Source organism: Salvelinus fontinalis, unplaced genomic scaffold (assembly GCF_029448725.1).
Source record: "Salvelinus fontinalis isolate EN_2023a unplaced genomic scaffold, ASM2944872v1 scaffold_0111, whole genome shotgun sequence".
Classification (NCBI taxonomy): Eukaryota; Metazoa; Chordata; class Actinopteri; order Salmoniformes; family Salmonidae; genus Salvelinus; species Salvelinus fontinalis.
The window spans coordinates 97,501-124,677 of record NW_026600320.1 but is presented as its reverse complement, the minus strand read 5'-3'; the positions used below and the strand labels follow the sequence as shown (position 1 = coordinate 124,677).

Genomic DNA, 27,177 nt, shown 5'->3' with positions numbered 1-27,177 from the left:
TTATCGTGGTGAGTCGGCATACCTGGCGAGAAGAGGTCAAGAGGTCACGTTCAGACTGTCGATGAGGGACTTGACTCGTTGAGTGGACGGGATTAAACATCTCTCTCTCTAACAACCCACTGTGAGGTTTGTGCAGGGAGTTTGTCTGGTGGACGGGATTAAACATCTCTCTCTAACAACCCACTGTGAGGTTTGTGCAGGGAGTTTGTCTGGTGGACGGGATTAAACATCTCTCTCTCTAACAACCCACTGTGAGGTTTGTGCAGGGAGTTTGTCTGGTGGACGGGATTAAACATTACATTTACATTTAAGTCATTTAGCAGACGCTCTTATCCAGAGCGACTTACAAATTGTCTCTCTCTCTAACAACCCACTGTGAGGTTTGTGCAGGGAGTTTGTCTGGTGGACGGGATCAAACATCTCTCTCTCTCTCTAACAACCCACTGTGAGGTTTGTGCAGGGAGTTTGTCTGGTGGACGGGATTAAACATCTCTCTCTAACAACCCACTGTGAGGTTTGTGCAGGGAGTTTGTCTGGTGGACGGGATTAAACCTCTCTCTCTCTCTAACAACCCACTGTGAGGTTTGTGCAGGGAGTTTGTCTGGTGGACGGGATTAAACATCTCTCTCTCTAACAACCCACTGTGAGGTTTGTGCAGGGAGTTTGTCTGGTGGACGGGATTAAACCTCTCTCTCTCTAACAACCCACTGTGAGGTTTGTGCAGGGAGTTTGTCTGGTGGACGGGATCAAACATCTCTCTCTCTAACAACCCACTGTGAGGTTTGTGCAGGGAGTTTGTCTGGTGGAATAAAAACTCACAACGTCCAGATCCTGTTGACTCATACAGTACCAGGGGCAAGAAGAAGTATGTGAACCCTTTTGGAAATATACCTGGATTTCTGCATTAAATTGGTCATAAAATGTGATCTGATCTTCATCTAGGTCACAACAACAGACAAACATAGTCTGATTAAACTAATAACACACAGACATTATAGTATTTTTTTTGTCTATATTGAATACATCATTTAAACATTCACAGTGTAGTTTGGAAAAAGTTTGTGAACCCCAAACCCCAAACCAGCTGATATTACAGTATATGAAAGAATAAACTCAGGCCTTTTTTGCTGACGTTGTCAAGCCTCACGTCAAGTCTGACACTACAGCAATGCACCATGGGACTGAGGAGGCTTTGAGTCGGCCCTGGTGGTGTGGAAACCCTGTCACAGGTCAGTCAAGGAGACCTGAAGACAGGCTACTTGACCAGAGTTTGTGGAGACTAGCTGAGTCAGTGGCAGAGAGGTGGGGTCTGGGGGGTTGTTTGACAGTGAAGAGAGGAGGACAGCCAGCTATTCCTGGTAGTTTGACAGTGAAGAGAGAGGAGGACAGCCAGCTATTCCTGGTAGTTTGACAGTGAAGAGAGAGGTGGACAGCCAGCTATTCCTGGTAGTTTGACAGTGAAGAGAGAGGTGGACAGCCAGCTATTCCTGGTAGTTTGACAGTGAAGAGAGAGGTGGACAGCCAGCTATTCCTGGTAGTTTGACAGTGAAGAGAGAGGTGGACAGCCAGCTATTCCTGGTAGTTTGACAGTGAAGAGAGAGGAGGACAGCCAGCTATTCCTGGTAGTTTGACAGTGAAGAGAGAGGTGGACAGCCAGCTATTCCTGGTAGTTTGACAGTGAAGAGAGAGGAGGACAGCCAGCTATTCCTGGTAGTTTGACAGTGAAGAGAGAGGAGGACAGCCAGCTATTCCTGGTAGTTTGACAGTGAAGAGAGAGGTGGACAGCCAGCTATTCCTGGTAGTTTGACAGTGAAGAGAGGAGGACAGCCAGCTATTCCTGGTAGTTTGACAGTGAAGAGAGGAGGACAGCCAGCTATTCCTGGTAGTTTGACAGTGAAGAGAGAGGTGGACAGCCAGCTATTCCTGGTAGTTTGACAGTGAAGAGAGAGGAGGACAGCCAGCTATTCCTGGTAGTTTGACAGTGAAGAGAGAGGTGGACAGCCAGCTATTCCTGGTAGTTTGACAGTGAAGAGAGAGGAGGACAGCCAGCTATTCCTGGTAGTTTGACAGTGAAGAGAGAGGAGGACAGCCAGCTATTCCTGGTAGTTTGATAGTGAAGAGAGAGGAGGACAGCCAGCTATTCCTGGTAGTTTTACAGTGAAGAGAGGTGGACAGCCAGCTATTCCTGGTAGTTTGACAGTGAAGAGAGAGGAGGACAGCCAGCTATTCCTGGTAGTTTGACAGTGAAGAGAGAGGAGGACAGCCAGCTATTCCTGGTAGTTTTACAGTGAAGAGAGAGGAGGACAGCCAGCTATTCCTGGTAGTTTTACAGTGAAGAGAGGTGGACAGCCAGCTATTCCTGGTAGTTTGACAGTGAAGAGAGAGGAGGACAGCCAGCTATTCCTGGTAGTTTGACAGTGAAGAGAGAGGAGGACAGCCAGCTATTCCTGGTAGTTTGACAGTGAAGAGAGAGGAGGACAGCCAGCTATTCCTGGTAGTTTGACAGTGAAGAGAGGAGGACAGCCAGCTATTCCTGGTAGATTGACAGCAGTCAGGCTGTATGTCCAGCTGATGGTTACTTCCTGTACCAGAGACCAAGAGGTCAGGAGGGCCAGAGGTCTGGAGACATCAGCCACAGACAGACAGGGGGTCAGGAGGGCCAGAGGTCCGGAGACATCAGCCACAGACAGACAGACAGGGGGTCAGGAGGGCCAGAGGTCTGGAGACATCAGCCACAGACAGACAGGGGGTCAGTCCACTAGGACTACTTGGTTGTCTAGTCCACACGTCTATTCTATTCTAGTCGTCTGCACCTTTAGCATCAAGAGGAGGGTCATGTTTGCTGCTTGTTCCGGGACTTTCCAGGATGGTCTTTGGTTCAGTGATTTCAATGAAACTGCATCATCACAGCTTTTGTTTCTTTGAATTTCTCTGCTTCTGTGATTTGGGGCCAAAATCTGTGTCACTTTGTTGTGTCTTTTCTCAAATGTGGATCCCTGATCAAAAAGTAATGCATTCTACAGGGAATAGGGTGTCATTTGGGGACACAGCCTTGGGGGAATAGGGTGCCTTTTGGGGGACATACTTGGTCTATTGCTCATGTTTCATTCAGTGTATCTCACCGTCTGTCGACCACCTGTGTCCTTCCCAGGCTGATTGTCAGTGTCCCAAATAACCCTGAATCAGACCCACAAGCCTTTTCCTTGCTCCTGTGATGGAAATTACCTGATAGATTCACAGCTCCCTCAATCTAAATTCAGCTCGTTTTGTTTTCCATCAGAGCTGCCCATGTATTTACATGTGTTTGGTGGTTACACAGAGGCCTAAGATGCCCATGTATTTACATGTGTTAGGTGGTTACACAGAGGTCTAAGATGTCCATGTATTTACATGTGTTAGGTGGTTACACAGAGGCCTAAGATGTCCATGTATTTACATGTGTTTGGTGGTTACACAGAGGTTTAAGATTGAGAGTTTCAAGAGTGACTTTTGTTTTGTAGCCTTAGGTGAGATTACATGTTAGTTCGGGACTCACTCAGTCTAAATCCAGGTGATTCTGCCCCATATTTAGATGTGTTTGGTGTTTGAGTGTCTCGACCTTGGTAGGAATAGGACGTATCATTCTTAATGGCCATGGAGCAAATATCCCAGGGGTGGCTGAGACAGTGTTTAATGTCTAGAGGGCTTCTAGCTCTATTCAATGTCTAGAGGGCTTCTAGCTCTATTCAATGTCTAGAGGGCTTCTAGCTCTATTCAATGTTTAGAGAGCTTCTAGCTCTATTCAATGTTTAGAGGGCTTCTAGCTCTATTCAATGTCTAGAGGGCTTCTAGCTCTAGTCAATGCCTAGAGGGCTTCTAGCTCTATTCAATGTCTAGAGGGCTTCTAGCTCTATTCAATGCCTAGAGGGCTTCTAGCTCTATTCAATGTCTAGAGGGCTTCTAGCTCTATTCAATGTCTAGAGGGCTTCTAGCTCTATTCAATGTCTAGAGGGCTTCTAGCTCTATTCAATGTCTAGAGGGCTTCTAGCTCTATTCAATGTCTAGAGGGCTTCTAGCTCTATTCAATGTCTAGAGGGCTTCTAGCTCTATTCAATGTCTAGAGGGCTTCTAGCTCTATTCAATGTCTAGAGGGCTTCTAGCTCTATTCAATGTCTAGAGGGCTTCTAGCTCTATTCATCAATGTTTAGAGGGCTTCTAGCTCTATTCAATGCCTAGAGGGCTTCTAGCTCTATTCAATGCCTAGAGGGCTTCTAGCTCTATTCAATGTCTAGAGGGCTTCTAGCTCTATTCAATGCCTAGATGGCTTCTAGCTCTATTCATCAATGTTTAGAGGGCTTCTAGCTCTATTCAATGTCTAGAGGGCTTCTAGCTCTATTCAATGTTTAGAGGGCTTCTAGCTCTATTCAATGTCCAACAGTAGTGTGAAGTGTGACTGAGCTTCAGCCAGTGGGTTTGAAGAGATTTGACAAGACTTGCCTTCGTATAACAGCAGTGTAACTGTTTACGTTTTGGTCCTTAGAAGTCCGTAGAAGTGAACATCTCAAGAGTTGTTCTCTGTGTGATTCAGAGGTGCTCACTGCTTTAGTTACCGTGGCGATACCACCAGCTCCTCCACAGCATTGTAATGGGCCCCGGGGCCCCTGCTAAGAGGCTGGAGGTTATTTCCCGTGACTGAGCTTCAGCCAATGAGCTTGAAGAGATGACTGAAGAGATTAGACAAGACAAGCCTTCCTTCTCCCACGGATGCTGCTACACACTCACAGACACACACACACACACACACGCGCGCACACACACACACGCGCACACGCGCGCGCACACACACACACACACACACACACACACACACACACACACACACACACACACACACACACACACACACACACACACACACACACACACACCAAGCCGTTCTGTGGTTTCACGTCTGTACCTCGTTTTTGTGAGTCGCCTCTGCTTTCATAACTTCACGTTGGCCTGGATGTGAGATGGTGGATGTGAGATGGTGGATGTGAGATGGTGGATGTGAGATGGTGATGTGAGATGGTGGATGTGAGATGGTGGATGTGAGATGGTGGATGTGAGATGGTGGATGTGAGATGGTGGATGCTAGATGGTGGATGTGAGATGGTGGATGTGAAATGGTGGATGTGAGATGGTGGATGTGAGATGGTGGATGTGAGATGGTGGATGCTAGATGGTGGATGTGAGATGGTGGATGCTAGATGGTGGATGTGAGATGGTGGATGTGAGATGGTGGATGTGAGATGGTGGATGTGAGATGGTGGATGTAAGATGGTGGATGTGAGATGGTGGATGTGAGATGGTGGATGTAAGATGGTGGATGTGAGATGGTGGATGTTAGATGGTGGATGCTAGATGGTTGATGCTAGATGGTGATGTGAGATGGTGGATGTAAGATGGTGGATGTGAGATGGTGGATGTGAGATGGTGGATGTGAGATGGTGGATGCTAGATGGTGGATGTGAGATGGTGGATGCTAGATGGTGGATGTGAGATGGTGGATGTGAGATGGTGGATGTGAGATGGTGGATGTGAGATGGTGGATGCTAGATGGTGGATGTGAGATGGTGGATGTGAGATGGTGGATGTGAGATGGTGGATGTGAGATGGTGGATGTGAGATGGTGGATGTGAGATGGTGGATGCTAGATGGTTGATGTAAGATGGTGATGTGAGATGGTGGATGTGAGATGGTGGATGTTAGATGGTGGATGCTAGATGGTTGATGTAAGATGGTGATGTGAGATGGTGGATGTGAGATGGTGGATGTAAGATGGTGGATGCTAGATGGTGGATGCTAGATGGTGGATGCTAGATGGTGGATGTGAGATGGTGGATGTGAGATGGTGGATGTGAGATGGTGGATGTGAGATGGTGGATGTGAGATGGTGGATGTGAGATGGTGGATGCTAGATGGTGGATGTGAGATGGTGGATGTGAGATGGTGGATGTGAGATGGTGGATGTGAGATGGTGGATGTGAGATGGTGGATGTGAGATGGTGGATGTGAGATGGTGGATGCTAGATGGTTGATGTAAGATGGTGATGTGAGATGGTGGATGTGAGATGGTGGATGTAAGATGGTGGATGCTAGATGGTGGATGTGAGATGGTGGATGCTAGATGGTGGATGTGAGATGGTGGATGTGAGATGGTGGATGTGAGATGGTGGATGTGAGATGGTGGATGTGAGATGGTGGATGCTAGATGGTGGATGTGAGATGGTGGATGTGAGATGGTGGATGTGAAATGGTGGATGTAAGATGGTGGATGTGAGATGGTGGATGTGAGATGGTGGATGTGAGATGGTGGATGCTAGATGGTGGATGTTAGATGGTGGATGTGAGATGGTGGATGTGAGATGGTGGATGCTAGATGGTGGATGTGAGATGGTGGATGCTAGATGGTGGATGTGAGATGGTGGATGCTAGATGGTGGATGCTAGATGGTGGATGTGAGATGGTGGATGTGAGATGGTGGATGTGAGATGGTGGATGTGAGATGGTGGATGTGAGATGGTGGATGTAAGATGGTGGATGTGAGATGGTGGATGTGAGATGGTGGATGTAAGATGGTGGATGTGAGATGGTGGATGTGAGATGGTGAATGTAAGATGGTGGATGTAAGATGGCGATACGATTGAAAAGTGAATGTTGATGTTGTCTTTTTGAGTAGAGGACCAGATGGTGAGATAATATGCAGGTTGTCAGTGTGAATGTTTTGATGTTTTCTGGTTATCCTCAGGTGAGATGAAACGTTAGTTAAAGCCGACACAGTCGTCAGGGTTGTTAAGGTTACGTTGGAAACATTTAAAACGTGTTACCTTTGTTAAATCCCCTACACCTCAGCCTAGGATCTTTTTGCATAATTTGGTTTTGCCTGACAGCTGATTTCACGTACATTCATACTGTAGCTATCTCCATGTTTTAGACACACTGATACAAATCTCATCTCTTTCTTCTAGAGAGAGAGAGACAGGGAGGGAGGGAGGGAGGGAGGAAGGGAGGGAGGGGGGGAGGGAGGGAGGGAGAGGGGGGAGGGAGGGAGGGAGGGAGGGAGGGAGGGAGGGAGGGAGGGAGGGAGGGAGGGAGGGAGGGAGAGAGAGAGAGAGTACACCTTCACTAAACATCGGGTTTCATCACGTTCACACTGAAATACACCTTCACTAAACACCCAGTTTCATCACGTTCACACTGAAATACACCTTCACTAACATCCAGTTTCATCACGTTCACACTGAAATACACCTTCACTAAACATCCAGTTTCATCACGTTCACACTGAAATACACCTTCACTAAACATCCCATTTCATCACGTTCACACTGAAATACACCTTCACTAAACACCCAGTTTCATCACGTTCACACTGAAATACACCTTCACTAAACATCCAGTTTCATCACGTTCACACTGAAATACCAGGCTTGTGTTTATGGCAGTATGATTCACATCAATGTATTTCATTAAGATTAGGACAATTAAAATAGGTTTCTGGGTCATTCCTACAATCTGGTGCCTTTTGGACTTCATAATATGTTTATTTTAGCTGTATATTTTCTACCCGACATCATTATTAAAATAATTCCACAACACATCACTATCCTCTACCATACATTATTATTAAAATAATACCACAACATATCACTATCCTCTACCATACAATATTATTAAAATAACACCACAACATATCACTATCCTCTACCATACAATACTATTAAAATAATACCACAACATATCACTATCCTCTACCATACAATATTATTAAAATAACACCACAACATATCACTATCCTCTACCATACAATACTATTAAAATAATACCACAACATATCACTGTCCTCTACCATACGATATTATTAAAATAATACCACAACTTATCACTATCCTCTACCATACATGTAATAGTAATGTATGTCAGAGGGTATGTGGTGGTATCATTGCTGTGTTGTTGTGTATATGGGTCAGGTGTCCTGCTGGGCGGAGCTAAGATCTGTAGCAGGATCCCACAGGGATGCTCTTAGTCGGGACAACCCCCTCTGTCAGCCTACACTACACTACACTACACTACGCTACGCTACGCTACGCTACACACACACACACACACACACACACACACACACACACACACACACACACACACACACACACACACACACACACACACACACACACACACACACACACACACACACACACACACACACACACACACACACACACACACACACACACACACACCTCTGTCAGGCTGCTCCAATGTACTGTATTGCAGCATGTAAGTCTGACTGGTACATTGCTCTGTACAGACCAGTGGCTTTGGATTGACATGGAGTGATATGGGGTGATTTGGAGTGATATTGGGTGATATTGGGTGATATGGATTGATATGGAGTGATATTGGGGTGATATGGAGTGATATGGAGTGATATTGGGGCGATATAGAGTGATATGGGGTGACATGGAGTGATATGGAGTGATATTGGGGTGATATGGGGTGATATGGAGTGATATGGAGTGATATGTAGTGATATGGGGTGACATGGAGTGATATGGAGTGATATGGATTGACATGGAGTTATATGGAGTGATATGGGGTGATATTGGGTGATATGGATTGATATGGAGTGATATGGAGTGATATTGGGGTGATATGGAGTGATATGGAGTGATATTGGGGTGATATGGAGTGATATGGGGTGATATGGAGTGATTTGGAGTGATATTGGGGTGATATGGGGTGATATGGAGTGATATGTAGTGATATTGGGGTGATATGGAGTGATATGGGGTGATATGGAGTGATATTGGGGTGATATGGGGTGACATGGAGTGATATGGAGTAATATTGGGGTGATATGGAGTGATATGGAGTGATATGTGGTGATATGGGGTGACATGGAGTGATATGGAGTGCCATGGAGTGATATGGAGTGACAGGCTTCCCCCCCACCCCCCCTTAAAAGATTTAGATGCACTATTGTAAAATGGCTGTTCTACTGGATGTCATAAGGTGAATGCACCAATTTGTAAGTCACTCTGGATAAGAGCGTCTGCTAAATTACTTAAATGTAATGTAAATGTAAATGTAATGACTCATAGAACTCTTTATAACCAGGACTCATAGAACTCTTTATGACCAGGACTCATAGAACTCTTTATGACCAGGACTCATAGAACTCTTTATGACCAGGACTCATAGAACTCTTTATGACCAGGACTCATAGAACTCTTTATGACCAGGACTCATAGAACTCTTTATGACCAGGACTTATAGAGCTCTTTATGACCAGGACTCATAGAACTCTTTATGACCAGGACTCATAGAACTCTTTATGACCAGGACTCATAGAACTCTTTATGACCAGGACTCATAGAACTCTTTATGACCAGGACTCATAGAACTCTTTATGACCAGGACTCATAGAACTCTTTATGACCAGGACTCATAGAACTCTTTATGACCAGGACTCATAGAACTCTTTATGACCAGGACTCATAGAACTCTTCATGACCAGGACTCATAGAACTCTTTATGACCAGGACTCATAGAACTCTTTATGACCAGGACTCATAGAGCTCTTTATGACCAGGACTCATAGAGCTCTTTATGACCAGGACTCATAGAACTCTTTATGACCAGGACTCATAGAACTCTTTATGACCAGGACTCATAGAGCTCTGGTCAAATGTAGTGGACTATATAGGGAATAGGGTGCTATTTTTGAACCAGCCATGTCCTGGTTATTCATCTGTGAAGAGCATCCTGCAGGTGGAAGAGTCCACTCCTCTCGCTGTCCGCTGCAGGATAACAGAATAGACTGAAGTCTGTGTTACAGGTGGGAGAGTCCACTCCTCTCTCTGTCCGCTGCAGGATAGCAGAGTAGACTGAAGTCTGTGTTACAGGTGGGAGAGTCCACTCCTCTCTCTGTCCTCTGCAGGATAGCAGAGTAGACTGAAGTCTGTGTTACAGGTGGGAGAGTCCCCTCCTCTCTCTGTCCGCTGCAGGATAGCAGAGTAGACTGAAGTCTGTGTTACAGGTGGGAGAGTCCACTCCTCTCTCTCTGTCTGCTGCAGGATAACAGAGTAGACTGCAGTCTGTGTTACAGGTGGGAGAGTCCAGTCCTCTCTCTGTCCGCTGCAGGATAACAGAGTAGACTGAAGTCCGTGTTACAGGTGGGAGAGTCCACTCCTCTCTCTCTCCCCGCTGCAGGATAGCAGAGTAGACTGAAGTCTGTGTTACAGGTGGGAGAGTCCACTCCTCTCTCTCCGCTGCAGGATAACAGAGTAGACTGAAGTCTGTGTTACAGGTGGGAGAGTCCACTCCTCTCTCTGTCCGCTGCAGGATAGCAGAGTAGACTGAAGTCTGTGTTACAGGTGGAAGAGTCCACTCCTCTCTCCCCGCTGCAGGATAGCAGAGTAGACTGAAGTCTGTGTTACAGGTGGGAGAGTCCACTCCTCTCTCTGTCCGCTGCAGGATAGCAGAGTAGACTGAAGTCCGTGTTACAGGTGGGAGAGTCCACTCCTCTCTCTGTCCTCTGCAGGATAGCAGAGTAGACTGAAGTCTGTGTTACAGGTGGGAGAGACCCCTCCTCTCTCTGTCCGCTGCAGGATAGCAGAGTAGACTGAAGTCCGTGTTACAGGTGGGAGAGTCCACTCCTCTGTCTGTGCGCTGCAGGATAGCAGAGTAGACTGAAGTCTGTGTTACAGGTGGGAGAGTCCACTCCTCTCTCTGTCCGCTGCAGGATAACAGAGTAGACTGAAGTCTGTGTTACAGGTGGGAGAGTCCACTCCTCTCTCTCCGCTGCAGGATAACAGAGTAGACTGAAGTCTGTGTTACAGGTGGGAGAGTCCACTCCTCTCTCTGTCCGCTGCAGGATAGCAGAGTAGACTGAAGTCCGTGTTACAGGTGGGAGAGTCCACTCCTCTCTCTGTCCTCTGCAGGATAGCAGAGTAGACTGAAGTCTGTGTTACAGGTGGGAGAGACCCCTCCTCTCTCTGTCCGCTGCAGGATAGCAGAGTAGACTGAAGTCCGTGTTACAGGTGGGAGAGTCCACTCCTCTGTCTGTGCGCTGCAGGATAGCAGAGTAGACTGAAGTCTGTGTTACAGGTGGGAGAGTCCACTCCTCTCTCTGTCCGCTGCAGGATAACAGAGTAGACTGAAGTCTGTGTTACAGGTGGGAGAGTCCTCTCCTCTCTCTCTGTCTGCTGCAGGATAGCAGAGTAGACTGAAGTCTGTGTTACAGGTGAGAGAGTCCACTCCTCTCTCTGTCCGCTGCAGGATAGCAGAGTAGACTGAAGTCTGTGTTACAGGTGAGAGAGTCCACTCCTCTCTCTGTCCGCTGCAGGATAGCAGAGTAGACTGAAGTCTGTGTTACAGGTGGGAGAGTCCACTCCTCTCTCTGTCCGCTGCAGGATAACAGAGTAGACTGAAGTCTGTGTTACAGGTGGGAGTCCCCTCCTCTCTCTGTCCGCTGCAGGATAGCAGAGTAGACTGAAGTCTGTGTTACAGGTGGGAGTCCCCTCCTCTCTCTGTCCGCTGCAGGATAGCAGTGTAGACTGAAGTCCGTGTTACAGGTGGGAGAGTCCACCCCTCTCTCTGTCCGCTGCAGGATAGCAGAGTAGACTGAAGTCTGTGTTACAGGTGGGAGTCCCCTCCTCTCTCTGTCCGCTGCAGGATAGCAGAGTAGACTGAAGTCCGTGTTACAGGTGGGAGAGTCCACTCCTCTCTCTGTCCGCTGCAGGATAGCAGAGTAGACTGCAGTCTGTGTTACAGGTGGGAGAGTCCAGTCCTCTCTCTGTCCGCTGCAGGATAACAGAGTAGACTGAAGTCTGTGTTACAGGTGGGAGAGTCCACTCCTCTCTCTCTCCCCGCTGCAGGATAGCAGAGTAGACTGAAGTCTGTGTTACAGGTGGGAGAGTCCACTCCTCTCTCTCTGTCTGCTGCAGGATAGCAGAGTAGACTGCAGTCTGTGTTACAGGTGGCAGAGTCCACTCCTCTCTCTCTGTCTGCTGCAGGATAGCAGAGTAGACTGCAGTCTGTGTTACAGGTGGGAGAGTCCTCTCCTCTCTCTGTCCGCTGCAGGATAGCAGAGTAGACTGAAGTCTGTGTTACAGGTGGGAGAGTCCTCTCCTCTCTCTGTCCGCTGCAGGATAGCAGAGTAGACTGAAGTCTGTGTTACAGGTGGGAGAGTCCACTCCTCTCTCTGTCCGCTGCAGGATAACAGAGTAGACTGAAGTCTGTGTTACAGGTGGGAGAGTCCTCTCCTCTCTCTCTGTCTGCTGCAGGATAGCAGAGTAGACTGAAGTCTGTGTTACAGGTGAGAGAGTCCACTCCTCTCTCTGTCCGCTGCAGGATAGCAGAGTAGACTGAAGTCTGTGTTACAGGTGGGAGAGTCCACTCCTCTCTCTGTCCGCTGCAGGATAACAGAGTAGACTGAAGTCTGTGTTACAGGTGGGAGTCCCCTCCTCTCTCTGTCCGCTGCAGGATAGCAGAGTAGACTGAAGTCTGTGTTACAGGTGGGAGTCCCCTCCTCTCTCTGTCCGCTGCAGGATAGCAGTGTAGACTGAAGTCCGTGTTACAGGTGGGAGAGTCCACCCCTCTCTCTGTCCGCTGCAGGATAGCAGAGTAGACTGAAGTCTGTGTTACAGGTGGGAGAGTCCCCTCCTCTCTCTGTCCGCTGCAGGATAGCAGAGTAGACTGAAGTCTGTGTTACAGGTGGGAGAGTCCAGTCCTCTCTCTGTCCGCTGCAGGATAACAGAGTAGACTGAAGTCTGTGTTACAGGTGGGAGAGTCCACTCCTCTCTCTCTCCCCGCTGCAGGATAGCAGAGTAGACTGAAGTCTGTGTTACAGGTGGGAGAGTCCACTCCTCTCTCTCTGTCTGCTGCAGGATAACAGAGTAGACTGCTGTCTGTGTTACAGGTGGGAGAGTCTAGTCCTCTCTCTGTCCGCTGCAGGATAACAGAGTAGACTGAAGTCCGTGTTACAGGTGGGAGAGTCCACTCCTCTCTCTCTCCCCGCTGCAGGATAGCAGAGTAGACTGAAGTCTGTGTTACAGGTGGGAGAGTCCACTCCTCTCTCTGTCCGCTGCAGGATAGCAGAGTAGACTGAAGTCTGTGTTACAGGTGGGAGAGTCCACTCCTCTCTCTGTCCGCTGCAGGATAGCAGAGTAGACTGAAGTCTGTGTTACAGGTGGGAGAGTCCACTCCTCTCTCTGTCTGCTGCAGGATAGCAGAGTAGACTGAAGTCTGTGTTACAGGTGGGAGAGTCCACTCCTCTCTCTCCGCTGCAGGATAACAGAGTAGACTGAAGTCTGTGTTACAGGTGGGAGAGTCCACTCCTCTCTCTGTCCGCTGCAGGATAGCAGAGTAGACTGAAGTCTGTGTTACAGGTGGAAGAGTCCACTCCTCTCTCACCGCTGCAGGATAGCAGAGTAGACTGAAGTCTGTGTTACAGGTGGGAGAGTCCACTCCTCTCTCTCCGCTGCAGGATAGCAGAGTAGACTGAAGTCTGTGTTACAGGTGGGAGAGTCCAGTCCTCTCTCTGTCTGCTGCAGGATAGCAGAGTAGACTGCAGTCTGTGTTACAGGTGGGAGAGTCCACTCCTCTCTCTGTCCGCTGCAGGATAGCAGAGTAGACTGCAGTCTGTGTTACAGGTGAGAGAGTCCACTCCTCTCTCTGTCCGCTGCAGGATAGCAGAGTAGACTGAAGTCTGTGTTACAGGTGAGAGAGTCCACTCCTTCTCTGTCCGCTGCAGGATAGCAGAGTAGACTGAAGTCTGTGTTACAGGTGGGAGAGACCACTCCTCTCTCTGTCCTCTGCAGGATAGCAGAGTAGACTGAAGTCTGTGTTACAGGTGGGAGAGTCCACTCCTCTCTCTGTCCGCTGCAGGATAGCAGAGTAGACTGAAGTCTGTGTTACAGGTGGGAGAGTCCACTCCTCTCTCTGTCCGCTGCAGGATAGCAGAGTAGACTGACGTCTGTGTTACAGGTGGGAGAGTCCACTCCTCTCTCTGTCCGCTGCAGGATAGCAGAGTAGACTGAAGTGTGTGTTACAGGTGGGAGAGTCCACTCCTTTCTCTGTCCGTGTTACAGGTGGGAGAGTCCACTACTCTCTCTCTGTCTGCTGCAGGATAGCAGAGTAGACTGAAGTCCGTGTTACAGGTGGGAGAATCCACTCCTCTCTGTGTCCGCTGCAGAATAGCAGAGTAGACTGATGTCCGTGTTACAGGTGGGAGAGTCCACTCCTCTCTCTGTCCGCTGCAGGATAGCAGAGTAGACTGAAGTCTGTGTTACAGGTGGGAGAGTCCACTCCTCTCTCTGTCCGCTGCAGGATAACAGTGTAGACTGAAGTCCGTGTTACAGGTGGGAGAGTCCACTCCTCTCTCTGTCCGCTGCAGGATAGCAGAGTAGACTGCAGTCTGTGTTACAGGTGAGAGAGTCCACTCCTCTCTCTGTCTGCTGCAGGATAGCAGAGTAGACTGAAGTCTGTGTTACAGGTGGGAGAGTCCACTCCTCTCTCTGTCCGCTGCAGGATAGCAGAGTAGACTGAAGTCTGTGTTACAGGTGAGAGAGTCCACTCCTTCTCTGTCCGCTGCAGGATAGCAGAGTAGACTGAAGTCTGTGTTACAGGTGGGAGAGTCCACTCCTCTCTCTGTCCGCTGCAGGATAGCAGAGTAGACTGAAGTCTGTGTTACAGGTGGGAGAGTCCACTCCTCTCTCTGTCCGCTGCAGGATAACAGAGTAGACTGAAGTCTGTGTTACAGGTGAGAGAGTCCACTCCTCTCTCTCTGTCCGCTGCAGGATAGCAGAGTAGACTGAAGTCTGTGTTACAGGTGAGAGAGTCCACTCCTCTCTCTCTCTGTCCGCTGCAGGATAGCAGAGTAGACTGAAGTCTGTGTTACAGGTGGGAGAGTCCACTCCTTTCTCTGTCCGTGTTACAGGTGGGAGAGTCCACCCCTCTCTCTGTCCGTGTTACAGGTGGGAGAGTCCACCCCTCTCTCTGTCCGTGTTACAGGTGGGAGAGTCCACCCCTCTCTCTGTCCGTGTTACAGGTGGGAGAGTCCACTCCTTTCTCTGTCCGTGTTACAGGTGAGAGAGTCCACTCCTCTCTCTCTGTCCGCTGCAGGATAGCAGAGTAGACTGAAGTCCGTGTTACAGGTGGGAGAGTCCACCCCTCTCTCTGTCCGCTGCAGGATAACAGAGTAGACTGAAGTCTGTGTTACAGGTGGGAGAGTCCACTCTCTCTGTCCGCTGCAGGATAGCAGAGTAGACTGAAGTCTGTGTTACAGGTGGGAGAGTCCACTCCTCTCTCTGTCCGCTGCAGGATAGCAGAGTAGACTGAAGTCCGTGTTACAGGTGGGAGAGTCCACTCCTCTCTCTGTCCGCTGCAGGATAGCAGAGTAGACTGAAGTCTGTGTTACAGGTGGGAGAGTCCACTCCTCTCTCTGTCCGCTGCAGGATAACAGAGTAGACTGAAGTCTGTGTTACAGGTGGGAGAGACCACTCCTCTCTCTCTGTCCGCTGCAGGATAGCAGAGTAGACTGAAGTCTGTGTTACAGGTGGGAGAGTCCACTCCTCTCTCTGTCCGCTGCAGGATAACAGAGTAGACTGAAGTCTGTGTTACAGGTGGGAGAGTCCACTCCTCTCTCTGCCTGCTGCAGGATAGCAGAGTAGACTGAAGTCTGTGTTACAGGTGGGAGAGTCCACTCCTCTCTCTGTCCGCTGCAGGATAGCAGAGTAGACTGACGTCTGTGTTACAGGTGGGAGAGTCCACTCCTCTCTCTGTCCGCTGCAGGATAGCAGAGTAGACTGAAGTGTGTGTTACAGGTGGGAGAGTCCACTCCTTTCTCTGTCCGTGTTACAGGTGGGAGAGTCCACTACTCTCTCTCTGTCTGCTGCAGGATAGCAGAGTAGACTGAAGTCCGTGTTACAGGTGGGAGAATCCACTCCTCTCTGTGTCCGCTGCAGAATAGCAGAGTAGACTGATGTCCGTGTTACAGGTGGGAGAGTCCACTCCTCTCTCTGTCCGCTGCAGGATAGCAGAGTAGACTGAAGTCTGTGTTACAGGTGGGAGAGTCCACTCCTCTCTCTGTCCGCTGCAGGATAACAGTGTAGACTGAAGTCTGTGTTACAGGTGGGAGAGTCCACTCCTCTCTCTGTCCGCTGCAGGATAACAGAGTAGACTGAAGTCTGTGTTACAGGTGGGAGAGTCCACTCCTCTCTCTGCCTGCTGCAGGATAGCAGAGTAGACTGAAGTCTGTGTTACAGGTGGGAGAGTCCACTCCTCTCTCTGTCCGCTGCAGGATAACAGAGTAGACTGAAGTCTGTGTTACAGGTGGGAGAGTCCACTCCTCTCTCTGCCTGCTGCAGGATAGCAGAGTAGACTGAAGTCTGTGTTACAGGTGGGAGAGTCCACTCCTCTCTCTGTCCGCTGCAGGATAACAGAGTAGACTGAAGTCTGTGTTACAGGTGGGAGAGTCCACTCCTCTGTCCGCTGCAGGATAACAGAGTAGACTGAAGTCTGTGTTACAGGTGGGAGAGTCCACTCCTCTCTCTGTCCGCTGCAGGATAGCAGAGTAGACTGAAGTCCGTGTTACAGGTGGGAGAGTCCACCCCTCTCTCTGTCCGCTGCAGGATAGCAGAGTAGACTGAAGTCCGTGTTACAGGTGGGAGAGTCCACCCCTCTCTCTGTCCGCTGCAGGATAGCAGAGTAGACTGAAGTCTGTGTTACAGGTGGGAGAGTCCACTCCTCTCTCTGTCCGCTGCAGGATAGCAGAGTAGACTGAAGTCTGTGTTACAGGTGGGAGAGACCCCTCCTCTCTCTCTCTCCGCTGCAGGATAGCAGAGTAGACTGAAGTCTGTGTTACAGGTGGGAGAGTCCACTCCTCTCTCTGTCCGCTGCAGGATAACAGAGTAGACTGAAGTCTGTGTTACAGGTGGGAGAGACCACTCCTCTCTCTGTCAGGAGCAGGATAGCAGAGTAGACTGAAGTCTGTGTTACTAGTTGTCACTGCTTTTCATTCCCATGGCCCTGCAGCCTTTGACGTTCGGTCCCAGTCGACAATTGATTGACCAGAGAATGACCAACTGCACATCTGACTGGACATCTGATTGGTCTCTCTGTGACCTGGATTGGCCAGATTTGACCAACATTATTGTCCCCAGTACCCCCACTCTCTTTCTCTCCCTCCCTCCCTCACACACCCTCCCTCTCTCTCTCTCTCTCGCACGCGCTCTCTCTCTCTCTGTCTCTCTCTCGCACGCACGCTCTCTCTGTCTCTCTCTCTCTCTCTCTGTCTCTCTCCCTCCCTCACACACCCTCCCTCTCTCTCTCTCTCTGTCTCTCCATCCCTCCCTCTCAACCTCCTCTCCCTCCCACCATCCCTCCCTCCCCACTCCTCCCCATCCATTAGGTTTAGTCCTAAATCTTCTGGTTATGGAAATAATTCCATGCTCCACTCCTTCCATTCTTCCATTCCAGTTTCTCCCAACAGGAGATCCCCCCCCCCCCCATTGTGAGCAGAGGGGCCCTAAGAGGCCTGGAGTGTCTTACATCTATGTTGAAAGAGGTTATCTATCAGGAGGCCCCGGCAGGGAACAATGCATGACTTCTTGTTAGGATTAAAGAGGATTTCCTCCAGCGGTAAAGACATCAAGCAGCATGGCAGCTAGTCTTCTGGATTGTTCACTTTTCCAGCTTTTGGGGAAAGCTGTTAGTTTAGTTGAAAAGTGTAGTAGTGTAATGTAATGGACAACCAGTGTAGCCTTTACCTCACTGTTGTCCGACTAGTCCATCCCCAGCCTCAGCCACATTAGTTGTCCATCTGGTTCCTCCCCATCCTCAGCCACATTGGTTGTCCATCTGGTTCCGCCCCATCCTCAGCCACATTAGTTGTCCATCTGGTTCCTCCCAAACCTCAGCCACATTAGTTGTCCATCTGGTTCCTCCCCATCCTCAGCCACATTGGTTGTCCATCTGGTTCCTCCCCAGCCTCAGCCACATTGGTTGTCCATCTGGTTCCTCCCCATCCTCAGCCACATTGGTTGTCCATCTGGTTCCTCCCCATCCTCAACCACACTGGTTGTCCATCTGGTTCCTCCCCATCCTCAGCCACACTGGTTGTCCATCTGGTTCCTCCCCATCCTCAGCCACATTGGTTGTCCATCTGGTTCCTCCCCATCCTCAGCCACATTGGTTGTCCATCTGGTTCCTCCCCATCCTCAGCCACATTGGTTGTCCATCTGGTTCCTCCCCATCCTCAGCCACATTGGTTGTCCATCTGGTTCCTCCCCATCCTCAGCCACATTGGTTGTCCATCTGGTTCCTCCCCATCCTCAGCCACATTGGTTGTCCATCTGGTTCCTTCCCATCCTCAGCCACATTGGTTGTCCATCTGGTTCCTCCCCATCCTAAACCACACTGGTTGTCCACCTGGTTCCTCCCCACCCTCAGCCACATTGGTTGTCCATCTGGTTCCTCCCCATCCTCAACCACATTGGTTGTCCATCTGGTTCCTCCCCATCCTAAACCACACTGGTTGTCCACCTGGTTCCTCCCCATCCTCAGCCACATTGGTTGTCCATCTGGTTCCTCCCCAGCCTCAGCCACATTGGTTGTCCATCTGGTTCCTCCCCATCCTCAGCCACATTGGTTGTCCATCTGGTTCCTCCCCATCCTCAACCACACTGGTTGTCCATCTGGTTCCTCCCCATCCTAAACCACACTGGTTGTCCATCTGGTTCCTCCCCATCCTCAGCCACACTGTTGTCCATCTGGTTCCTCCCCATCCTCAGCCACACTGTTGTCCATCTGGTTCCTCCCCATCCTCAACCACATTGGTTGTCCATCTGGTTCCTCCCCATCCTCAACCACACTGGTTGTCCATCTGGTTCCTCCCCATCCTAAACCACACTGGTTGTCCATCTGGTTCCTCCCCATCCTCAGCCACACTGTTGTCCATCTGGTTCCTCCCCATCCTCAGCCACACTGTTGTCCATCTGGTTCCTCCCCATCCTCAACCACACTGTTGTCCATCTGGTTCCTCCCCAGCCTCAACTACACTGGTTGTCCATCTGGTTCCTCCCCATCCTCAGCCACACTGGTGGTCCATCTGGTTCCTCCCCATCCTAACTCATTGGTTGTCCATCTGGTTCCTCCCCATCCTCAGCCACATTGGTTGTCCATCTGGTTCCTCCCCATCCTAACTCATTGGTTGTCCATCTGGTTCCTCCCCAGCCTCAGCCACATTGGTTGTCCATCTGGTTCCTCCCCATCCTCAGCCACTGTCTATTTGTACATGTTCATCAGCATCCTTTAGTTCAACATTCAGCAGAGGTTACAGAGACAACATTGAATAACATTCCATATTATCTGACTAAAGATGGATGCAGAAAAGCTCTGCACTCCTCTTTAACATCTGCTTTAGTATAGGACCTATCCCATGTGACTACTGTAATACAGGACACACTATGGAGAGAGAGACCAGAGGGAGGTCCTTCATATCATTTAAAGACTTACATAGACTTACATAGAGTTACATAGACTTACATAGAGTTACATAGACTTACATAGATTTACATATACTTACATAGAGTTACATAGAGTTACATAGAGTTACATATACTTACATAGAGTTACATAGACTTACATAGAGTTACATAGAGTTACATAGATTTACATATATTTACACATAGTTACATATACTTACATAGACTTACATAGAGTTCCATAGACTTACATATACTTACATAGAGTTACATAGACTTACATAGAGTTACATAGACTTGCATAGCCTTACATAGAGTTACAAAGACTTACAAAGACTTGCATAGAGTTACATATACTTACTTGGAGTTACATATACTTGCATGTACTTGCATAGAGTTACATAGACTTACTTGGAGTTACATATACTTGCATAGACTTGCATAGAGTAACATCGAGTTACATATACTTGCATAGAGTGACATATAGTTACGTAGACTTACATAGAGTTACATAGACTTGCATATACTTGCATAAAGTGACATAGAGTTACATATACTTGTATAGAGTGACATATAGTTACTTAGAGGTGCATGGACTTACATAGACTTGCATAGAGTTACATATACTTACATAGAGGTGCATGGACTTGCATAGACTTGCATATACTTGCATAGACTTACATATACTTGCATAGAGTTACATAGACTTACATAGAGTTACATATACTTGCATAGAGTGACATAGAGTTACATATACTTGCACAGAGTGACATATAGTTACGTATTCTTACATAGAGTTACTTAGACTTGCATAGCGTTACATAGACTTTCATAAAGTGACATATAGTTACATAGACTTGCATAGAGTGACATATAGTTACATAGACTTGCATAGAGTTACATAGAGTGACATATAGTTACATATACTTGCGTAGAGTTACATAGAGTTACATATAGGGACATATAGTTACATAGACTTGCATGGAGTGGCATATAGTTACATAGACTTGCATAGAGTTACATAGAGTGACATATAGTTACATAGACTTGCATAGAGTTACATAGAGTGACATATAGTTACATAGACTTGCATAGAGTTACATAGAGTGACATATGTTTACATAGACTTGCATAGAGTTACATAGAGTGGCATATAGTTACATAGACTTGCGTAGAGTTACATAGAGTTACATAGAGTGACATATAGTTACATAGACTTGCATAGAGTTACATAGAGTGACATATAGTTTCATAGACTTGCATAGCGTGACATAGAGTTACATCAGTAGCTCATTTAAATTGCTCTGCGTGCCATCTGTCTCATTCACAATGAATGCATATTCTTAATGCGATATCTGACTGTTTTATACTGAAGCTCAGGTTTCTCAGTGTTACGTCCATTGCGAGTAGTATGTCTTTGATATTGGACTGGAAAGACATATTTCTCCTCTTCTCCTTTCCACACCTCTCCAGTCATTTTTAAACTGCTGAAAGAGGGTGTTTGATAAATATGTGATGGGAGGAAAGATGGAATTAGGGATGACGAGAGAGAGCGAGATCAAGGGTGCTTCTACACCTGCATTGCTTGCTGTTTGGGGTTTTAGGCTGGGTTTCTGTACAGCACTTTGAGATATCAGCTGATGTAGGAAGGGCTTTATAAATACATTTGATTTGATTTGGAGGGTGGGGGAGCGATATTGACAGACGGACGGACGGACGGACAGAGAGAGAAAGAGAGAGATAGATAGATAATTAGATAGATAGAGAGAGAGATATAGACAGACAGACAGACAGACAGACAGACAGACAGACAGATAGATAAACAGACAGACAGACAGACAGACAGACAGACAGACAGACAGACAGACAGACAGACAGACAGACAGACAGACAGACAGACAGACAGACAGACAGATAGATAGATATACAGACAGACAGACAGACAGACAGACAGACAGACAGACAGACAGACAGACAGACAGACAGACAGACAGACAGATAGATAGATAGATAGATAGATAGATAGATAGATAGATAGATAGATAGATATAGATAGGGGGGTTCGAGGCCCATTTGCAGATGAAGCTGCTAACAGCAATGTGTGAGAAGGAGTAGAGAAAGGCTTGGGAAGTTGTGATAAATAATTCAACTGAAAGGTTATGATGGATGTGCTTTGAAGGAGATGAAACGGGTTCACTGGGGACACGGCGTTAGACCGTATTAGTCGGTGTGTTTTTATGGGTCTATATTTGAATATGTAGCTGTGAATGAATGTGTTTTATGTTTCTGTGTGTGATTCAGAGTGTTCGTTATAGTATACGTGAGGAACTCAGATTCCCAGAACACACTGCACCTTCCGTGTTAGACGGGATGTTCTGGACAGCTGTCTTCTCCTCATCACCATCTACCCTCTACCATGGTGCCTGTGTTTCCTAGTTTACTATGCAGCAGAAGGTGTAGTGTGTAGTGTGTATCAGAAGGTGTAGTGTGTATCAGAAGGTGTAGTGTGTATCAGAAGGTGTAGTGTGTATCAGAAGGTGTAGTGTGTATCAGAAGGTGTAGTGTGTAGTGTGCATCAGAAGGTGTAGTGTGTATCAGAAGGTGTAGTGTGTATCAGAAGGTGTAGTGTGTATCAGAAGGTGTAGTGTGTATTAGAAGGTGTAGTGTGTAGTGTGTATCAGAAGGTGTAGTGTGTATCAGAAGGTGTAGTGTGTAGTGTGTATCAGAAGGTGTAGTGTGTATCAGAAGGTGTTGTGTGTATTAGAAGGTGTAGTGTGTATTAGAAGGTGTAGTGTGTAGTGTGTATCAGAAGGTGTAGTGTGTATTAGAAGGTGTAGTGTGTATTAGAAGGTGTAGTGTGTAGTGTGTATCAGAAGGTGTAGTGTGTATCAGAAGGTGTAGTGTGTATTAGAAGGTGTAGTGTGTAGTGTGTATCAGAAGGTGTAGTGTGTATTAGAAGGTGTAGTGTGTAGTGTGTATCAGAAGGTGTAGTGTGTATCAGAAGGTGTAGTGTGTAGTGTGTATCAGAAGGTGTAGTGTGTAGTGTGTATCAGAAGGTGTAGTGTGTATCAGAAGGTGTAGTGTGTAGTGTGTATTAGAAGGTGTAGTGTGTATTAGAAGGTGTAGTGTGTAGTGTGTATCAGAAGGTGTAGTGTGTATTAGAAGGTGTAGTGTGTAGTGTGTATCAGAAGGTGTAGTGTGTATCAGAAGGTGTAGTGTGTAGTGTGTATTAGAAGGTGTAGTGTGTATCAGAAGGTGTAGTGTGTATCAGAAGGTGTAGTGTGTATTAGAAGGTGTAGTGTGTATCAGCAGGTGTAGTGTGTAGTGTGTATCAGAAGGTGTAGTGTGTATCAGAAGGTGTAGTGTGTATTAGAAGGTGTAGTGTGTATTAGAAGGTGTAGTGTGGATCAGAAGGTGTAGTGTGTAGTGTGTATCAGAAGGTGTAGTGTGTATCAGAAGGTGTAGTGTGTATCAGAAGGTGTAGTGTGTAGTGTGTATCAGAAGGTGTAGTGTGTATCAGAAGGTTTAGTGTGTATCAGAAGGTGTAGTGTGTAGTGTGTATCAGAAGGTGTAGTGTGTAGTGTGTATCAGAAGGTGTAGTGTGTAGTGTGTATCAGAAGGTGTAGTGTGTATCAGAAGGTGTAGTGTGTATCAAAAGGTGTAGTGTGTATCAGAAGGTGTAGTGTGTATCAGAAGGTGTAGTGTGTAGTGTGTATCAGAAGGTGTAGTGTGTATTAGAAGGTGTAGTGTGTATTAGAAGGTGTAGTGTGTATCAGAAGGTGTAGTGTGTAGTGTGTATCAGAAGGTGTAGTGTGTATTAGAAGGTGTAGTGTGTATTAGAAGGTGTAGTGTGTATCAGAAGGTGTAGTGTGTAGTGTGTATCAGAAGGTGTAGTGTGTATCAGAAGGTGTAGTGTGTAGTGTGTATCAGAAGGTGTAGTGTGTAGTGTGTATTAGAAGGTGTAGTGTGTATCAGAAGGTGTAGTGTGTATTAGAAGGTGTAGTGTGTATCAGAAGGTGTAGTGTGTATCAGAAGGTGTAGTGTGTATCAGAAGGTGTAGTGTGTATCAGAAGGTATAGTGTGGATCAGAAGGTGTAGTGTGTATCAGAAGGTGTAGTGTGTAGTGTGTATCAGAAGGTGTAGTGTGTATCAGAAGGTGTAGTGTGTATCAGAAGGTGTAGTGTGTATCAGCAGGTGTAGTGTGTATCAGAAGGTGTAGTGTGTATCAGAAGGTGTAGTGTGTAGTGTGTATCAGAAGGTGTAGTGTGTATCAGAAGGTAATAGGATATATTTTATATAACCTTGTTAAACTAACCTTTCTCACACACTGTAGTCTAACCTGACCTGGCCACTTGGGAAAGTGCTGAACCACAGAACTGAAAGTGCAATTGAAAAAAAGACATTGAAATTAACTGTACAGGTTGTAATGGTACTGTGATGTTGCTGCTGTGCTGCAGTGTGGAGTGTTTAGGAGAGAGTTGGCACTGTGACAGGACTGTAAGGGCTTCTCCACTGCAGAGGGGTTTATGGGCAAAAGTTCCTGCACCAGGTTTAAGAAGTACACAATCAGAGAGATGCTTATTTCTCCTGAATCCCCCTTTAACTGTCTCTCTGTCATGTGTCTCTGTCCATCCCTCTGTCTGTCTCTTGTCTCTCTGTCATGTGTCTCTGTCCATCCCTCTGTCTATCTCTTTAAATACAGACATACCAGCCACACTGACTTCTAGTGCAAACAGACGTGATTAGTTGTGTTATTTGTTGACCTGTTTTCCCTCTTCAATGACCTGTTTTCCCTCTTCAATGACCTGTTTTCCCTCTTCAATAACCTGTTTTCCCTCCTCAATGTCCTGTTTTCCCTCGTCAATTACCTGTTTTCCCTACTCAATAACCTGTTTTCCCTCCTCAATAACCTGTTTTCCCTCCTCAATGTCCTGTTTTCACTCTTCAATTACCTGTTTTCCCACTTCAATGTCCTGTTTTCCCTCCTCAATGACCTGTTTTCCCTCCTCAATAACCTGTTTTCCCTCCTCAGTGTCCTGTTTTCCCTCCTCAATGTCCTGTTTTCCCTCTTCAATAACCTGTTTTCCCTCTTCAATGACCTGTTTTCCCTCCTCAATGTCCTGTTTTCCCTCCTCAATGTCCTGTTTTCCCTCTTCAATTACCTGTTTTCCCACTTCAATAACCTGTTTTCCCTCCTCAATGTCCTTTTTTCCCTCCTCAATGACCTGTTTTCCCTCCTCAATAACCTGTTTTCCCTCCTCAATAACCTGTTTTCCCTCTTCAATAACCTGTTTTCCCTCCTCAATAACCTGTTTTCACTCTTCAATTACCTGTTTTCCCACTTCAATGTCCTGTTTTCCCTCTTCAATTACCTGTTTTCCCACTTCAATAACCTGTTTTCCCTCCTCAATAACCTGTTTTCCCTCCTCAATGACCTGTTTTCCCTCCTCAATGACCTGTTTTCCCTCTTCAATGACCTGTTTTCCCTCTTCAATGACCTGTTTTCCCTCCTCAATGTCCTGTTTTCCCTCCTCAATGACCTGTTTTCCCTCCTCAATAACCTGTTTTCCCTCCTCAATAACCTGTTTTCCCTCTTTAATGACCTGTTTTCCCTCCTCAATGTCCTGTTTTCCATCCTCAATGTCCTGTTTTCCCTCTTCAATTACCTGTTTTTCCTCTTCAATTACCTGTTTTCCCACTTCAATAACCTGTTTTCCATCCTCAATAACCTGTTTTCCCTCCTCAATGACCTGTTTTCCCTCCTCAATGTCCTGTTTTCACTCCTCAATGACCTGTTTTCCCTCCTCAATAACCTGTTTTCCCTCCTCAATAACCTGTTTTCCCTCTTCAATGACCTGTTTTCCCTCCTCAATGTCCTGTTTTCCATCCTCAATGTCCTGTTTTCCCTCTTCAATTACCTGTTTTTCCTCTTCAATTACCTGTTTTCCCACTTCAATAACCTGTTTTCCATCCTCAATAACCTGTTTTCCCTCCTCAATGACCTGTTTTCCCTCTTCAATGACCTGTTTTCCCTCCTCAATGTCCTGATTTCCCTCCTCAATGTCCTGTTTTCCTTCTTCAATTACCTGTTTTTCCTCTTCAATTACCTGTTTTCCCACTTCAATAACCTGTTTTCCCTCCTCAATAACCTGTTTTCCCTCCTCAATGACCTGTTTTCCCTCTTCAATAACCTGTTTTCCCTCCTCAATAACCTGTTTTCCCTCCTCAATAACCTGTTTTCCCTCCCCAATGACCTGTTTTCCCTCTTCAACAACCTGTTTTCCCTCCTCAATGACCTGTTTTCTTCTTCAATAACCTGTTTTCCCTCCTCAATAACCTGTTTTCCCTCCTCAATGACCTGTTTTCCCTCTTCAATAACCTGTTTTCCCTCCTCAATAACCTGTTTTCCCTCTTCAATAACCTGTTTTCCCTCCTCAATTACCTGTTTTCCCTCCTCAATAACCTGTTTTCCCTCCTCAATGTCCTGTTTTCCCTCCTCAATGACCTGTTTTCCCTCTTCAATAACCTGTTTTCCCTCCTCAATAACCTGTTTTCCCTCTTCAATAACCTGTTTTCCCTCTTCAATAACCTGTTTTCCCTCCTCAATTACCTGTTTTCCCTCCTCAATAACCTGTTTTCCCTCCTCAATGTCCTGTTTTCCCTCCTCAATTACCTGTTTTCCCTCTTCAATTACCTGTTTTCCCTCTTCAATTACCTGTTTTCCCTCCTCAATAACCTGTTTTCCCTCTTCAATTACCTGTTTTCCCTCCTCAATTACCTGTTTTCCCTCTTCAATTACCTGTTTTCCCTCTTCAATTACCTGTTTTCCCTCCTCAATGTCCTGTTTTCCCTCTTCAATGTCCTGATTTTACAAAGTTTAGAATTTTTCTTCCACTTTGGCATTACAGAGTATTTTTGTTTAGATCGTTGACAAAAAAAATACAATGAAATCCATTTTAATCCCACTTTGTAACACAACAAAATGTGGAAAAAGTCAAGGGGTGTGAATATTTGTAGGCAAAAAGTTGACAGGATGCTAAAGTTGGCGGGATGCTAAAGTTGGCGGGATGCTAAAGTTGGTGGGATCCTAAAGTTGGCAGGATGCTAAAGTTGGCAGGATGCTAAAGTTGGGATGCTAAAGTTGGCGGGATGCTAAAGTTGGCAGAATGCTAAAGTTGGCGGGATGCTAATGTTGGCGGGATGCTAAAGTTGGCAGGATGCTAAAGTTGATGGGATGCTAAAGTTGGCGGGATGCTAAAGTTGGCAGGATGCTAAAATTGGCAGGATGCTAAAGTTGGGATGCTAAAGTTGGCGGTATGCTAAAGTTGATGGGATGCTAAAGTTGGCGGGATGCTACAGTTGGCAGGATGCTAAAATTGGCAGGATGCTAAAGTTGGGATGCTAAAGTTGGCGGTATGCTAAAGTTGGCGGGATGCTAAAGTTGGCAGAATGCTAAAGTTGGTGAAAAAACGTCTTGGTATGAAAGGTGTTATATAGAGACCGACTGTGGCTGCAGCCCAAATGGAACACTATTCCCTATTCCCTACATATGGGCCCTTCTCAATAGTAGTACACTATATAGGAAATAGGGCCCTTCTCAATAGTAGTTCACTATATAGGAAATAGGGCCCTTCTCAATAGTAGTTCACTATATAGGAAATAGGGT

The 27,177-nt window shown here is 46.9% G+C and overlaps 1 pseudogene; it reads right to left on the bottom strand.

Moving 5' to 3' along the window:
* Positions 1-9,767: 9,767 nt before the first annotated feature.
* LOC129843311 (uncharacterized) overlaps positions 9,768-27,177 on the bottom strand; it is a 19,537-nt pseudogene continuing 2,127 nt past the window's right edge.